Below are 17251 nucleotides of genomic sequence, written 5' to 3' on the forward strand. Positions count from 1 at the left end.
AAGAACGAGGATGTAGTGAATGAGTGTGGCAGAGAAGAGAGAGAGTGAGAAAAGAGAGCGTTCATGAAGCGTAATGAGAGAGCAGGTCAGCCGAGAGAGAAGTTGAGAATTGAGAAAATAAATCAGTCGTGTGTTTGCTTGCACGCAGAAAAATGTTTTGTAGAATCAGCCTGTACGAGGTTTGAATCAACAAAATTTTTGTTGAATATAATCAACGCCGATTTTGCGTTGAAACAAACCTTCATTTTCTCAATTCCACAAAAGTCTTTTGTTGTTTCGAAAAAACTGCTTTGACATTTAGCGTTGATTCAACAAAAATAATTATTTTCAAATCAACAAAACGTTTTGTTGATTCAAATATGCCTTATTTTTCTGCGTGTGGGCATGAAAAGACGCGTCTTGTTATTTGAATCCGAAATATTGGTAAATCGTGGAATAAATCGGGTGAAAGTCACGACAGGGGGGACACAAGAAAAATATTGCACTTGAATCGTATACAAATTCCGTTTTAGAATACGAAGTGAACAGTCTTGGTGGGACCTCACCTTACGATTCCGAGTTATACAGAGCGAACGAAGAAACGGCAGAATTATGCTTCCAGCTGAACGATCGTTTATCTTCTCGCAGAAAACAATCGAAAATGAGGACAATCGATGTAGCAGTTGTATTGCTTTCAGCAAAGGAACAAATGTCGTTCGCGAACTGCACTGCACAGCCAAAGATTCCAGCTTTGTCAAGTGAAGATTTATTTCACCAAGAGTGGCATCACACCGCACCATCGACAGCGCTGACAACGATAACTTCTTGACCCGACAACACTTTTCGTAGATGTTTACAATTGTGTTTTTCGACAAACGTTCCGTGTACAAATGCAGTTCTTCCAGGCTGTCGAAGCTCATTTTTTCAAACAGTGACTCCAAATTTATTTGACGAGATAAATAGAAAACCTAGACAAAAAAATTAAAAAGCAAAAGAAATCGTTGTTTTCGAAAAACAAAACTTCAACGCTTCAATCTGTTTAATATAAGTAAACTCTGAGTAAACTGATCGAAAATACAAGACCAAACATGGACTGATTTAGTTTCTCTTACCTTCAAGTTTGGCCAATATATGTTCACGAGCGGTATTGAATCATCTTCACCGATGGTTACTGACAGATATTTTAAACCTGTGACGGTTCTTGCGATCGTCTGGAGCACTTCGGTGGAAATTAACGTATTTATATGCAACTGTTTCAAATTCCTTTGAACTGGAAGAATTTCTAAAAGGATAATACTGTGCAGCTCGTCATGTGGCTGTCTTTTGAGCCGAAGCGTTTCAAGGTTCATTTCAAGTTCACTAAAAACATTGCGAAGCGTATTGCTTTGATAGAAAACGAATGATAAATGTGCAATCCTTGAAGCGAATGAACTGATGACCTGAGTCCTGTTATCAATACTATCATTATCCATTGTTAGATCAACCTTGGCTTGGTTGCCCCTCAGCAATAACTCTAGAACTTCAGCCTCATTTTTGGACCGAATGTTTTTAAGCGCGATGGATTCCAGGTTGTGAAATTTAGGCACAAACGGAATACTCCAAAATTCAGCACAGAGTGAGATATAGCAATAAGCCATGGTCAAGGTTTTCACACGATTCATCATGTGCATTATTTGGTTAAGTTTTTGCATTGGAAGGCGACAATTTATGAGGTCCAAGCTTTGTACATGTAGTCCCTGGTTAGCCATCATTATAGCTATTTGTATTTCGGTGTTCCGATTTGTCTGATAAAAATCTATATCTTCCAGCGTCATGTGTGGATAACATCGATCGCTGATCGCAAATCGATGAATGACCGATTCATAACTCATCATCTTAGCGTGGATATTATCTCCTTTAATCCGGAGAACGGTTTGTTTTATCAACCGAACGATGAAGATGTCGTGCCATCTTAAGCAAATCTCGGTTGCGAGTAATCTATCACTGTATGCAAGAAAAGAATAAATGTGTTCAATTATCTGAAATAGAAATGCTGTTGAATAATACATAAGATATTGTTTTTTCTTCTAAAAACAAATAAAATAAAAACTATAAGTTATAAAACGTCCATTATCGAAGGGAGATTTCACGAAATTATAAAACGCCGATGTGGTTAGTTAGACTGTCCAAAATGTTCTGATTTTATTGCAATCGAAAAGTCCCCTAGAGCCTCACACATGAGGTACTGAGGTTTTGCTTACTGAGTATTAATCGCAGCGAGGTTAACCCGGGCATGGGTCTATAGGACCCAGTAGCACTATAAAAGTAATTGTAACTTTTGACCAAAAACACCTAGAGATCTGAAATTTTGTGACTTTGTGTATCTTACTAAGACACACATTCTGGCCAAAAATGAACTTCCGGAGGCCACCGGAAGTGCCCACAAAGAAAAAAACTGACACCAATGGTATTCCGGGTCTATAGGACCCAGAAATGTTTTCGGCTGCCAAAATTCGAGATTGTAACCGATTTTGGATGTTTTGACCGCAAATGAAAGGCTAGGATGTCTACTTTCTGAATCCGACCGGCAGAACCGGTTTTGGACACCGTGGCCACCGGGAACCTGCTATAACCGAAAAAAGTCCTTTTTGAGGCCCCTACTTTGAGGACCTGTATCACCGAAACGATTGCACATAGCAGGTTGCTTCCGGTTGCATTCGACAGATAATAACCTGAATTTTAAGCCCCAGAAAAAATAATTGATCCATAGTAGCCACCGGTTCCGGTAACCCGGAACTTCCGGAAAACTTGATTTTTGCAGGTTTTGACATAAAACCGTCACACGGACCAGTCTTTTGAAACGGATTATTTTGCAAACCATTGCAGAAGAATACTACATACTACCTCTGACTGTTTGGTATCGGTTCTGGCCAACTGTGGCCAATCCGGAACCGGTTCCAGGGTACCACTAAAACGGTTTCAATAATTGTCACGCTAGAAACCCGTCATGTTGCATATCAAACTTCATGAAATTGCATGTTATGACCATCATATCGGAAATTCCGATAGTGTCCCTCAGTGGCCACCGGTAACCGGTTCCGGAGTGACCAGGATGGGTCAGAGGACATCGGCATGACCTCAGATGGTCATAACTTTCAATTTCATGAAGTTTGATACGTCGGATGATAGGATTCATTGCATATTCCGATTCGGAATATGCAATGAATCCTATCATCCGACGTATCAAACTTCATGAAATTGAAAGTTATGACCATCTGAGGTCATGCCGATGTCCTCTGACCCATCCTGGTCTCCGAACCGGTTACCGGTGGCCACTGGACACTATCTAAATATGCAATGAACCCTATCATCCGACGTATCAAACTTCATAAAATTGAAAGTTATGACCATCTGAGGTCATGCCGATGTCCTCTGACCCAACCTGGTCACTCCGGAACCGGTTACCGGTGGCCGCTGGGGGATACTATCGGAATATGCAATGAATCCTATCATACAACGTATCAAACTTCATGAAATTGAAAGTTATGACCATCTGAGGTCATGCCGATGTCCTCTGACCCATCCTGGTCACTCCGGAACCGGTTACCGGTGGCCACTGGGGGACACTATCGGAATATGCAATGAACCCTATCATCCGACGTATCAAACTTCATAAAATTGAAAGTTATGACCATTTGAGGTCATGCCGATGTCCTCTGACCCAACCTGGTCACTCCAGAACCGGTTACCGGTGGCCACTGGGGGACACTATCGGAATATGCAATGAATCCTATCATACGACGTATCAAACTTCATGAAATTGAAAGTTATGACCATCTAAGGTAATGCCGATGTCCCCTGACCCAACCTGGTCACTCCGGAACCGGTTACCGGTGGCCACTGGGGGACACTATCGGAATATGCAATGAAACCTATCATACGACGTATCAAACTTCATGAAATTGAAAGTTATGACCATCTGAGGTCATGCCGATGTCCCCTGACCCAACCTGGTCACTCCGGAACCGGTTACCGGTGGCCACTGGGGGACACTATCGGAATATGCAATTAATCCTATCATCCGACGTATCAAACTTCATGAAACTGAAAGTTATGACCATCTGAGGTCATGCCGATGTCCTCTGACCCATCCTGGTCACTCCGGAACCGGTTACCGGTGGCCACTGAGGGACACTATCTAAATATGCAATGAACCCTATCATCCGACGTATCAAACTTCATGAAATTGAAAGTTATGACCATCTGAGGTCATGCCGATGTCCCCTGACCCAACCTGGTCACTCCGGAACCAGTTACCGGTAGCCACTGAGGGACACTATCGGAATATGCAATGAACCCTATCATCCGACGTATCAAACTTCATGAAATTGCAAGTTATGACCATTTGAGGTCATGCCGATGTCTTATGACCTAACCTGATCACTCCGGAACCGGTCACCGGTGGCCACTTGGGGACACTATCGGAATATGCAATGAACTCTATCATCCGACGTATCAAACTTCATGAAATTGAACATTCTTACCATCTGAGGTCATGCTAACGTCCTTTGAACTTATCTGGTCACTCCAGAATCGGTTACCGGTGGCCACTTGGTGACACTCTCTGAGTATGTAATAAACCCTATCATCCAACGTATCAAACTTCATGAAATTGAAAGTTATCACCATCTGAGGTCATGCTAACGTTCTTTGAACTTATCTGGTCACTTCGTAATCGGTTTCCGATGGCCACTTGGGGACACTTGTGGAATATGCTAGGAACCCTATCATCAGAAATATCAAACTTCATAGAATTGAAAATTATAACTATCCAAGGTTATGCCGACTTCAATTTACCTTACCTGATCAATCTGGAACCGGTTACCTATGGCCACTGAGGGCCACTCCGGGACCGGTTACCAGTGGGTTTTGGGGAACATTATCGTAATATGCAATGACGGCATATCGAACAGCATGAAATTAAACAATATTACATCTAAGGTAATTACGCTAACATCCCCTAACTCTATCTGGCTTTTGGAATCGGTTACCGGTGGCCACTGGTGTACACTTGTGGAATATGCGGAATAGAAACTCTATCGTCCGACATATCAAACTTCATGAGGCCGTCTTTCTCTCAAACCGAGTGTTGCCGAGATTTGGGTGCAGAAACTCTTTCATCTAACCTTTGATTTTGATATTTTAGAAATTATAGAGCATGAGCATGAGCATGAGCATGAGAGATCACCCATGGTTGCCCCTCCGTTGCTGAACAGAACCGTAATATCCTTTCAGCACCACTGATTATAGGCTTCGACGATCTAGTGGTGTTTCCCTTATCAACAGCATGTATGAATGCGCTGAAAAGATAAAACACCATGATTGCTAAAGCTAGATCAGTTGCGAATAGGTAACAGTCATTGGCCACCAACGGCGCCCGCCATGTCAGTTTGTAGACCTCGATTTTAAGGGACGGGAATGTTAGTTAGCGCAGGTTGCTACTAGGGCAGCTGATTTACTCTGTGCTTACACCCCACGAGCGCCAGGAACCTGAAAACTTGTTAGTAGGATAGGGTGTTTGGTCAGGATTCATCATAGAAGATGATGATGCGACCCAAAATCATAGTGTTTGTTGAAAGATGTTATATATTATTCTCAAGGCAGACAATCGGATGCTGCGGATGAGACATTTCCCGTTTATCGGTTGTTAAATTTTAAATGAAATGGTCTAGTCTTAGACAGCCGGCTGTGGAAAGATAGAACCAAAATCATTTGTAATTAAAGAATGAAGGATTAAACAATGTAACTTTTAACTTGAGATGATTCTACGAGTTTTAAATGATTGATGTTTAGTGAGGTACTGATTAACTATGCGAACGACGAGTTACGATGTTTATCGAGATGAAATGGTATGATAGATTTTGTTGTTGTTGCACACCGACAACGGACGCGAAAAATTTACCGACCTGACGAAAAGGCATCGCAAATCGAACTGGCTAACTGTCATCGGGACAGTCAAAGCCAGCCGCACCTTCACACGCACGCGAACGGAAGAACGAAAAACACACTGCGACGGACGCGACCCGACGAAAAGGCATCGCAAATCGAACTGGCTAACTGTCATCGGGACAGCCAAAGCCAGCCGCACCTTCACACGCACACACGCACGCGAAAAAAAAAACGAAAAACACACTGCGACGGACGCGAAAAATTTTGCGACCCAACGAAAAGGCATCGCAAATCGAACTCATTTTGATATTTTAGAAATTATAGACACGCAAAAATCGGTATTTTCTCGGATAGCTAAACTGCACTATTGGCGTTAAAATCCTCTAAATGCGAATCCAAACATGTTTGGAACTTGCTACTCGGCATAACAGAGTCATGTTGTTTTGGGTACCAGGGCACTGCGGCATTGAAGGCATTGAAATGGCTGATGAACTTGCCAGACAAGGCTTATCAAACATATTCGTGGATCCCGAGCCGTTTCTTGGAATCTCAAAAAGTGCCGTGAAGCAAGCAATAACTAATTCGTCGCTTGTGTGCTATCTATCTCCTATCTTTTTACAGCAGACGTGTTACAAGATAGCACAAGTGACGAATTGAGGACAATCGCAAATTGCTTCAATCTGGGGCGAGATGCGTGGATTGAGACAAGCGTAAACTTTTATCACTCCAATTCTTTCAATTACCAAGAAACTTCTTGGCTTAAACCATAGGGAACTACGAATACTCGCAGGGCTTCTAACAGGACATTGTCCTGATACACAGAAAAAAATATGTAAATGTACACGACATGTAAACAGTGTTTCATATGGAAATTCATAAAATGTAAACTTTAAATACGATGTAAACGGCCAAATTTCATAAATTGATGTCATGTAAATTCTAATTCGATGTAATTTTCGAATCTCATGATAATTTACATTTTATACGAGTCTTGACAATAACAAAAATTAAAAAAATGTCGTGTAAAGAATACTATCGATGTAAAAGTTGCTTCATGTAATTGATAAAGCGTGTAAATTTTAAGAGACATTCTGAATGACGTTTGCTGTTCATAATTGTTGTTTGGTGCGAAGCGAGCGGAAGTGTAAGATTTGCTAAATAGTTATGTTTAAATCGTTTTTAAATTATTAAGCCTTTGTTTATGCAACTCGCGTTCAAAAAACATCGTCACAGCAAAGAAGCCCCTCGGGGGCGTAGTGGCCCACGACCGTGAGCCGCTACTGTCGGAAAAGTCAAATCAGAATGTTTTTGTTTTGATCCGCGGTCAGAGCTCCAAATCAAAACTAATATGTGTGGGCGACGGCAATCGGGAGAAAGCGGATCAGGTCTCCGATTCTCGCCGGATGCTAGCGGTGAATGCTGCCGGAAGTTCCGATCGATGGTAAGCGAAATTAACGTACCGCTGGTTGAAGGAGGAAGGAGGAAGCCGTCCCGGTTTTGGTCACCAGGAAAACCGGGACTTTCTGAAGTTGAGTTTTCGAGTTCGAGAAACGTCAAATGTTGTTTATGTTTTTGTCCGTCGTCCTCTTCAGTGCATTCGTGTAGTTGTTTTAGTGTTTGGGTCAAGAATCGGGGGAACCAGATTCCGGATTGTATTACGGCGGTCAGCAACACTATCTGTGGCAGCAGTTCCGGTACGATTAAAATGAGTGGAGCGATAAGGCGGTGGCAGTCAACGTTCGGCGGAGTGGGTTCTTCTCCCGGACCCAATTTCACCTCGAATTTTGATCGAGCTGTGGAGGAGGCATTATAATCGTTCCCCAGAAACGTATCAGTCTGCATGAAATAAGAAGTTCTGCCGAAAAATCGTCTCTTAGTTGGTATTTTTTTAAATTTGTGGTACGCAAATTGTAGCCACGAAGGAATCCGTCCGATAACCGTCCCACGGGTTTGTTAATTAGCAAACGGTTTATGCGCCACCTCCGTAGAGGACCGACTTGCCTGGTTTATGCCCGACTAGACCCAGCCGCAGGGCGGGTCGTTTTGTAAAACCTGAAATGAATGGGGAACGTTCAAGGGACTCAAAATGGGTAAGAGGTACTCCGCTTCGCGTGTGATGACTCAAAAATATCCAAAACTGAACGGGGCAACCCGTTGTCCGTCCGAACAACCAATCACCTGTTCGCTCTGGATCCTCACAGGATAATTTCTACCCCCGCACCAATCGCTGCGACGGGAAAAGACCCCAGGCTGAGATTCCCAAGCAGCCTTGCACTTGGAGTAAAACAACAGTAACAAAAACGTGGAGACGTCGAATGCGAAGCGAGAGACCTCTAGACCCGTGCAACTAATCTGGCGAGAGAGACATTTCGTTCACCAAAAACAACTACGCTAACAACGTCTTGGGGGAGGTGAAAAACGAAATATATTGCATGCTAAATGAGGGTTTTAATTGTACATTTTTAACCTAGGTTTAAGTTACATGTTTGTAGTGTCCTACGTGTACATTTCCTCTTCTCTTCTTGGTTCTCTCTCTCTACTAACTATCTGTGTGCGGATTTGTTCTTGGGCTTGGTTACGTTAGCCCGGAGGTCACAGGTGCAACGGTGACCAACGGAACTAGGCTCGGGAAAGGGCTGTAAGATTTTTATGAAACACCCTAACTGCTCGACTATTGTGTACCGGTTTAGATGTCAGATGGTTGCCTACCCGCAGGCGTATTTGGCTCTTGACTGTAAAGGCCAAAAGAAAGATATCCCTCAGTCCCTAACATCCACAAATGTAAAGCTTGCTAGACTTTTTTGTACGACTTGCTCTCTTGAGTAAATGTTCTCATCTTACTCTCTCAGTAGCTTAACCAATCAGAAGTCCCGTTCTACGCAAGTCGCACATGATCGTATAAAATTGCGTTCATACAAAGACGAGGTTAACTTACATGTTGGTCCAAAAGGGAAGCTCTTTCTTTCTGGTGGAGTACTTTGACCTGTGAACAAGTCATTTTTATAAAGTGGAGTGCAAATTAAAAAAACGAGAACTTTGTTGAGAGTGCGCTCTTTCTCAACTTTTTTGAAGTAAGCGCGATCGTTTTGTAATAAAAGTTATGCATTAATTTTGCTTTTGATTTATTTAGTTGATTTTGTCAAATGACAAGTGAAATTTGCTGCTGGAATTAAGAATATTTTGGAAACTTGGTATCAGGTAAGACTTTTATGAGCATTTTGTGGTATAGTGAAAGCTAATTGCGGTTACTGCGTTGATTAGGTGCCCTAGTTAACGTGGGCAAGTTGTCTGGGCTGGAAGCCATTGTGAAGCCCATCGAAATTAGAGGTTAGGCACACCGCGTGCTCGGTCAGTGACGAAACTCGTCCGGAATCGTTCGGAATCGTCGCTAGCGTCAGGATTCGTTTGGGATCATCCTGTTTCGCTGAGGGTTAAAGCCAGCAGCAAGCCAGGGTTGTGCTATTTACCGGTTGCGGACGCAGCCATTGTGATCTAGTACTTCGGTACGCTAGTGGCGCACACGTCACTTCCAGTGGGTTGTCAGCGGCACCGCTTTACGTCAACACAAAGCCGTACCGCACCGACGAAGTCGGGACGCAAACCTCGTTTAAGCCAAGACGTGCGACACCGAGCCCGTTACACCGCTCGGAAAACTCCACCGACGCCCGGGGACGCCTTTACCCCGATGATCTGTCCACGCACGAGGGCCCATTGACCACTGCCAGGATTCTGGCCATCCCAAAACCCGTTACAAACCTTGAGCACAAACCCTAGGCCGCCCTCCGAGAAGTCTGCACGTGGATGTAAGCAGCCCGCCGCATGAGACACGTGCGTCAAGAGGTGCGTGAAACCGATCGAGCCAACCGAACGAGACAACGAACGTGCGCAGCTACGTGGGATCGCCGTGGGACATCCGGTAGGACCGACGAACAACTATAAGGTCAGATCTATCTTTTTGCATTATATAAACGCCCCTGTTCCCTGAAAAACACCAAGATTAATCCCTAGAGTAGCTTGCTAGCTTAAGTCGATTCTTTGCGCGTCGCGCCAAACAGTCAGACCCCGCAGAGTCAGGTGTGACGTCACAAAATCTAGGCCAGATTGCAATAAAGGGAATTGCCTGTGTCCAAATCTGAATTGCGAACTCTTCTGAATTGAAATTTCGCCGAATAAAATACTCTTTGACAAATTCAATAAATTTAATTTGTTGTTCGCGTACGAATTTTGACTTTTTACTATATTTATCGACTTCGAGAAAAGTTGTCATCCTAAATTAGTCTTTGGGGTCGTATTTAGTCGGAAGTTAGAATTTCCGCTCTTGGACTAAAGTTCAGTTAACCAAAGTCTCAATCCCTATTCCTAGTTTTGCTGCTTCTTTGCCTTTACAGTTAGATTCCGTACAGTCTGGTCATCTCGGTACACTTGGTTGGTCGAATTGGTGTTTCTGATTCTGATAATCTGTTGGCCTGCCCTGAGAAGGGTTGTCTCAAACCGGGTAAATTTAATCGGAGTTAACGGTCCTTTCATTTGGAGAGGTGGCGCTTAAGCCGTTTTACTTGAGGAACAGAACGGAACGTTACAGGGCAACGAGCCTTAGAAAATGTGTGTGTGTGTTTTTGGCAACTCGGACGACGTCTACGAGTGCGTACGCATGCGTTTTTTTCGTAACAGGTGAGTACTCACGGACCGGTTTCGTTGATTGGCTTACGCGTCGCTAGTGCACCACGCGGTGCGATATTCTTCTGGAGCAGATGAAAGGCGCGCGATCTTAAGGGGGCGGCCTGGTTGAAATCGGGCTTGGCCGGCTGGCCGGCCTGGTGGACGGGTCGCCTCCTTCTGGAACCTGGACGGCGCGTGACCACGTGGACCGACGTCTACGGTCTGGTAAACTTCTGCGGCGAATCTGGACCAGCGGCTGGACAGGAACGGCTGGCGCGATGGATGGCTCTCCTGGAGCCACGTGTAGCGTGTGGTCTCCCTTCCGGATCCCAGTGGGACTTCCGGGGCTCGATCGCTGAGACCGCGGGGTCAGCAGGGCGGCTAAGGCTTTTGGTGGCGGTGTGGCGAGCACGAGCTGGTAGGAGGCGGTTGGTTCCGACTCTAGAACAGAACGCCGTCGTCGGCTGTTTGGCGACGATTAACACACATCACACATCAACACACACACTAGGTACTTTATCTTTTAATTCCTCTTCGCACACAGAATCGGACCGCACAAACTACTAGCTAAGCTAAGGTTGGACACTACAGGAAAGAACAAAGATTAACTACACAAATCTACAGATCGCTCGTTTCACTCGAGTTACCGTCACTAAACACACCGGGGGGCTAGACTACTGGATCGGCGCTGCTGCCTCTTCCGCGACTCAGGACCAAGTGGACGAGTAGAAATTGTAACTTTCCTCAGAAAGCGTCATTGGGGAAAGGTTGAACGGAAGTACGTAATTTCGTGAGAAATTTCGTAGTTTCGAGTAACGAATTTACCCGAACAGATTTTGGGAATATTACTGAAGGCATCTCGTTCCCTCTTACACATTTGTCATCTGGCTTTCCTGTTCTAATTCATTCCAGGCTTTCCGAGAGGGCTTGATCGTGCAATTTCCTCTCAGCAGGTTTAACCCAGCAAGTCTTCCCATACGTGGTGGTGCAAGTTGTGCTTTCTCCAGGACTGTTTGGCTTATCGGACGGATTGGCGGGGGTGTGAGGAAGTAAGGTGTAGCACTGTTCTACTGAAGCTTGCCATGTGCTAGCTTCGACACAAATCCTTGATTCAGTTGGACTTGTTTATATTAAATTATTATGGCTGAATGAAAAACAACTAAACGAATAGAGTGACCATGTTACAAAATGGAATTTATTTTTCTATTTTAGGCCCGTTCCTGATTTACATGTGCAGAAAATAACCAACCTCAATCGATGGGTTGACGGCACCCAAGAAAAAAAACAACAATACGGGACAAAAACATCTGAAGAAGATCATGCGTATCAAGGTAAGCGAATTGTTTTTTGAGTAATTTTTAGTTGGTTTCCGTGAAACATAAAGTAATATAAAAAGAGATTTCTTGCTTTTTTTTGTTTCTCTCAAATTAATGAATCCAATTCTCTTCTTGTTTCAATAGTTGTCTGACCCGTTCAACGAGCCAATGCTGGCCACTTGTGGCTGCGACCGCACGATAAAGCTGTGGCAGTCGTATTCGCGCATTTGCTACCGGACACTTCAGCTCACCGATTCCTAAGTAATCACGTCGGTCATCATTCCGAACGGGACGATTCTGGCCACCGGTGGGTACTAGCACATCCGGCTGTACGACACAAACTTAAAATATCCGCTGGTTAACTGAAGTGCGTAATCAAGAACGTGACCATGACCGGATTCCAGGGTGATGGCAAGTGGATCGAGGGCCTCGTGGCGCGGGGGTTAGCGTCTTCGGCTGCCGATCCCTAAGTTGCTATGGGGCGAGACGTCATCAAGCGGACCATGGACTGGATGGATTCAGCCTCGGATAGTAGCATGTGAGTTAATATACCTATGTGAGAATATCTCTGGTTTGCAAAGTCCTTAACACTTTACCGACCCCCACAGCCCCCGCCCTCTCCTCTAACCAGTCGGTATCCTTGCTCTGTTGAATTTAGTATCCTAAAACTACATGGGATTCTAGATTCAACGGGGCAAAAAAATTAATTTTTTACAACGAGTTTACATCGAATTTATTGGAAATTTACACGTTTTTGAAGTGACTTGGTCAAGGCTCATTTCCAATGAATCTCATGTAAATTTCCAATGAAATCAATGTAAATATACATCATTTATCATGATACCTTTTGGTACATGATAAATAATGTAAATTTACAGGAATATTTTTTTTTCTGTGTAGATATCACCTGCACAAAATCGGCATGGGGCCTAACAACTTCTGTCGTTTTTGTTTAACTGAGCTAGAAAGCTCGGCACATTTACTCTGCCGGATAAATGTATAAACCATATCTGCAAAATAACCCCTCGTCTACCGATCCCATGGATACGAGTAATTTGTAGTATGGACAGAATCCAGGGTACATTACAAAAGATAGCCTTCTTAGGTGGTCGCAGTGAGTTCAACACAATTGCCCATTGTGAAAAAAAAAGTTTGATATTGATAGCCAGATTACAAACTATAGTAAAGAGAAAATGGTGAAAGATTTTGTGTCAAAAATATGAGTAATATTACATCAGGAATTGGTGATTTTTCATCAGTTTCTGGTGAATTTTCATTAGGTTCACATTTTTACACATGTTTTCGGTAATATTACTCAAAAAAAGTGGGTATCCGAATTTTCAACATTTTAAAATTCACCTATTTTTGCTGTGTATCAGAACCTACATGTAAACTGTCCTCATGCATTTTATTGCGATATAGAAGGATACAGATGTTGGCATAACCTGGGATAGCAATAATTTTCAATTTTATGAAGTTTGATATATCGGATGATAGGGTATCTAGCATATTCCACAAGTGTCCCCAAGTGGCCATCGGAAACCGATTCCGAAGTGACCAGATAAGTTCAAAGGACGTTAGAATGACCTCAGATGGTAAGAATGTTCAATTTCATGATGTTTGATACGTCGGATGATAGGGTTCATTGCATATTTAGATAGTGTCCCTCAGTGGCCACCGGTAACCGGTTCCGGAGTGACCAGGATGGGTCAGAGGACATCGGCATGACCTCAGATGGTCATAACTTTCAGTTTCATGAAGTTTGATACGTCGGATGATAGGGTTCATTGCATATTCCGATAGTGTCCCCAAGTGGCCACCGGTGACCGGTTCCGGAGTGATCAGGTTAGGTCATAAGACATCGGCATGACCTCAGATGGACATAACTTTCAATTTCATGAAGTTTGATACGTCGGATGATAGGGTTCATTGCATATTCCGATAGTGTCCCTCAGTGGCTACCGGTAACTGGTTCCGGAGTGACCAGGTTGGGTCAGGGGACATCGGCATGACCTCAGATGTTCATAACTTTCAATTTCATGAAGTTTGATACGTCGGATGATAGGGTTCATTGCATATTCCGATAGTGTCCCCCAGTGGCCACCGGTAACCGGTTCCGGAGTGACTAGGATGGGTAAGAGGACATCGGCATGACCTCATATGGTCATAACTTTCAATTTTATGAAATTTGATACGTCGGATGATAGGGTTCATTGCATATTCCGATAGTGTCCCCCAGTGGCCACCGGCAACCGGTTCCGGAGTGACCAGGGTGGGTCAGATGACATCGGCATGACCTCAGATGGTCATAACTTTCAATTTTATGAAGTTTGATACGTCGGATGATAGGGTTCATTGCATATTCCGATAGTGTCCCCCAGTGGCCACCGGTAACCGGTTCCGGAGTGACCAGGATGGGTCAGAGGACATCGGCATGACCTCAGATGGTCATAACATGCAATTTCATGAAGTTTGATATGCAACATGACGGGTTTCTAGCGTGACAATTATTGAAACCGTTTTAGTGGTACCCTGGAACCGGTTCCGGATTGGCCACAGTTGGCCAGAACCGATACCAGTATGTAGTATGTAGTATCCTTCTGCAATGGTTTGCAAAATAATCCGTTTCAAAAGACTGGTCCGTGTGACGGTTTTATGTCAAAAACTGCAAAAATCAAGTTTTCCGGAAGTTCCGGGTTACCGGAACCGGTGGCCACTATGGACCAATTATTTTTTCTGGGGCTTAAAATTCAGGTTATTATCTGTCGAATGCAACCGGAAGCAACCTGCTATGTGCAATCGTTTCGGAGATACAGGTCCTCAAAGTAGGGGCCTCAAAAAGGATTATAGCAGGTTCCCGGTGGCCACGGTGTCCAAAACCGGTTCTGCCGGTCGGATTCAGAAAGTAGATATCCTAGCCTTTCATTTGCGGCCAAGACATCCAAAATCGGTTACAATCTCGAATTTTGGCAGCCGAAAACATTTCTGGGTCCTATAGACCCATTCGTGTATGTAGAAAACGAAGACCATGGCCAGGTTAACGAAGTTTAGCTTTGTTCGCAGTTTGGGTTACTGTTGTCGGCTGTGCTGACGATGTTGGTGGCGTCGATCAATTATGCGGAAAGCAATTTCCGTAACTGCTCCCTCACCAAGAAAGGATCGTCCCGATCCGTATCGACTGCATAGACATTTTCTATCGGAAAGAACTACCAAACAGGTCACTCAGCAAGTTTGAAATATCTCAAGCTTCTTTGGTGATGTTTGAAACATTATAAATGTTGCTGTTTTGTAATTCAGTGTTACAAATATTTGTAATCAAAGATTACGTAATCCTTAATTACAGCTTCGTTTGTTACATTTGTGTAACTCTGAAATACAAATTGAAACTTGTAATTAGCTATTACAAACAAACTATTATTGAATTGTAATGTTACCTCATAACAATTCCAAACACACTCGATTAACTTAAATTTTTTTGCTACATAATTTTAAAATGGTTTTCTTTGTTTTTTTCACACACCTCCTAAAAAACAAATTTTGAATCGTGTTTTTTCCTTTTGTCAAATTAGTTAATCTGGTCATGCTGAATTATTGAAATGATTTTCGAATTGCACTTTCCGTGCTGAGAATTTCTGTACCGGCCTGGGTCAGAATGTTTTGCTTAAGGAATTTGAAAATTTCAAATTTCAGACTAGGGACTCGTAATCGGGCTGTAGTGGACGAAATTGGATGCTTCAAATTGCAAGAGGTGGGTTTTTTTTGTCCTCTATCTGACCACCACAAAATTTCCCTCCGAGGGGTTAAACCGGTTCCGGGACAATCCGGATTGTTTAACGGTATTGTTCCGAAACAGTATTTTTGGTCGAAAAATGTCAATAAAACCCGATTTAATCCCACCTGGGGTGAGATAGAGCCTTTCTTACTAAAGAATATAACAATGGTAGAACTTTTTTCAATTCATAACATCGACTTTGTTTATTTATAACGTCAGCACAAAAGAAAGTCTTATGATGAAAGCAATGTATTATAAATGATATGATTTCCAAAAGAAATAAAAAACGCAATTTTCACCAAAAGAATATTTTCAATCGTACAATAAGTTGTAAAACGTCCATTGTAGAAGGGGAGATATTTCGCCAAATTAATAACATCGATGTGTTTAGTTTGACTGTTCAAAACGTTCTGATTTTATTGTAATCTAAAAGTCCCCCAGAGCCTCACACTTGGTTTTGCTTACTGAGCATTAACCGAGCTACTTGCTTTAATCGCGGCGAGGTAAACGAAGTTTAGCTTTGTTCGCAGTTTGGGTTACTGTTGTCGGCTATGCTGACGATGTTGGTGGCGTCGATCAATTATGCGGAAAGCAATTTCCGTAACTAATATGTTTGTACGTTTGTAATCAAACAAGCGTTTATGACAGGCCTGCCCAACCTTTTCGGCTCAATTTTCACATTTTTGATCGTCAAAATTACAATTGTTTATTTTTACATAGTTTCTTTTATGGAATCGGTTCTCAGATGACCAGTGAACATGACTTTGATAAAAGTTTGAAAATAGTAGTTTATGCAACAAGTTGCAAAAAGAGGATTTTTTCAGCACGAGTCGTACATTTATCCAACGAGGTTCACCGAGTTGGATAAATACGACAAGTGCTGAAAAAATCAAGTTTTGCAACGAGTTCCATACAACATTTTTTGCAATTCCGAAAAACATCCGTTAAGTGAAATTTTAAGTCAAATTTTCATGTATTTCGCCAATAAATCGTTTAAATCAAAAAAATTTTGAAAAGTGTTACTTTTCGGAACAAGTGCTGAAAAGTTCAACTTTTCAGCACCCATTTCAGTGCTGAAAAGTAGAACTTTTCAGCAGTTATTTTGAAAAGTGTTGCTATTCGATTCTGTTATGTTTGGTACAGAAAAGTAGGCTTTTTCGTCGTTCAAGAATGACAGGAAAAGTAAGTAGTTTCACGACGGAATTGCAAAAAACAAATTTACAGTTCGTTTTCATGTAAGTTTTAAGTGAAAAATTGGTCCGGCCCGCTGGCCGGATTGATTTTTGACTTAAAATGTAGATAAAAACGACTTGTATAAATATTTTTTCAAACTGTTATGTTATGTTCACTCGTCATCTGAGAACCGATTCCATCAAAGAAACCATGAAAAAATAAACAATTGTAATTTTGACGATCAAAATTGTGAAAATTGAGCTGAATTTTTATGAAACTTTATGACAAACGCGATCATAGCAAGCTTCCCATGCGCCAGTGACAACGCACACCGCGGTTTTGGTTTTTTAGCTTCGGTACCGCACCACTACACACTCAATCGCGAGAACCTTAGGTAGAAAGCCATTGGCGTCGCCAGCATTGA

The 17251-nt window shown here is 42.8% G+C and overlaps 1 protein-coding gene and 1 long non-coding RNA gene across 4 annotated transcripts in view; one reads left to right on the plus strand and one right to left on the minus strand.

Moving 5' to 3' along the window:
• Window positions 1–17251, minus strand: part of LOC6051147 (homeobox protein unc-4) — a 364275-nt gene that overhangs the window by 299852 nt on the left and 47172 nt on the right. Inside the window, exons 2-3 of one of the 3 annotated variants that reach the window (XR_005278300.1) lie at window positions 1092–1962; window positions 546–947 (exon numbers count right to left, since the gene is read on the minus strand). The exons of 1 other annotated variant lie outside the window; for it this stretch is intronic. The gene's annotated coding sequence lies outside the window, so the exon portion shown is untranslated. Of the gene's footprint in view, window positions 1–545; window positions 948–1091; window positions 2012–17251 lie in introns of all 3 variants that reach the window. One more of the 3 variants, XR_005278299.1, reaches the window with a different exon arrangement.
• Window positions 7209–11796, plus strand: LOC119769232. The gene is made up of 3 exons (XR_005278302.1): window positions 7209–7348; window positions 7500–7759; window positions 11779–11796. It is a non-coding gene; the product is annotated as an uncharacterized LOC119769232 (long non-coding RNA).

Source organism: Culex quinquefasciatus, chromosome 3 (genome assembly GCF_015732765.1).
Source record: "Culex quinquefasciatus strain JHB chromosome 3, VPISU_Cqui_1.0_pri_paternal, whole genome shotgun sequence".
NCBI lineage: Eukaryota > Metazoa > Arthropoda > Insecta > Diptera > Culicidae > Culex > Culex quinquefasciatus.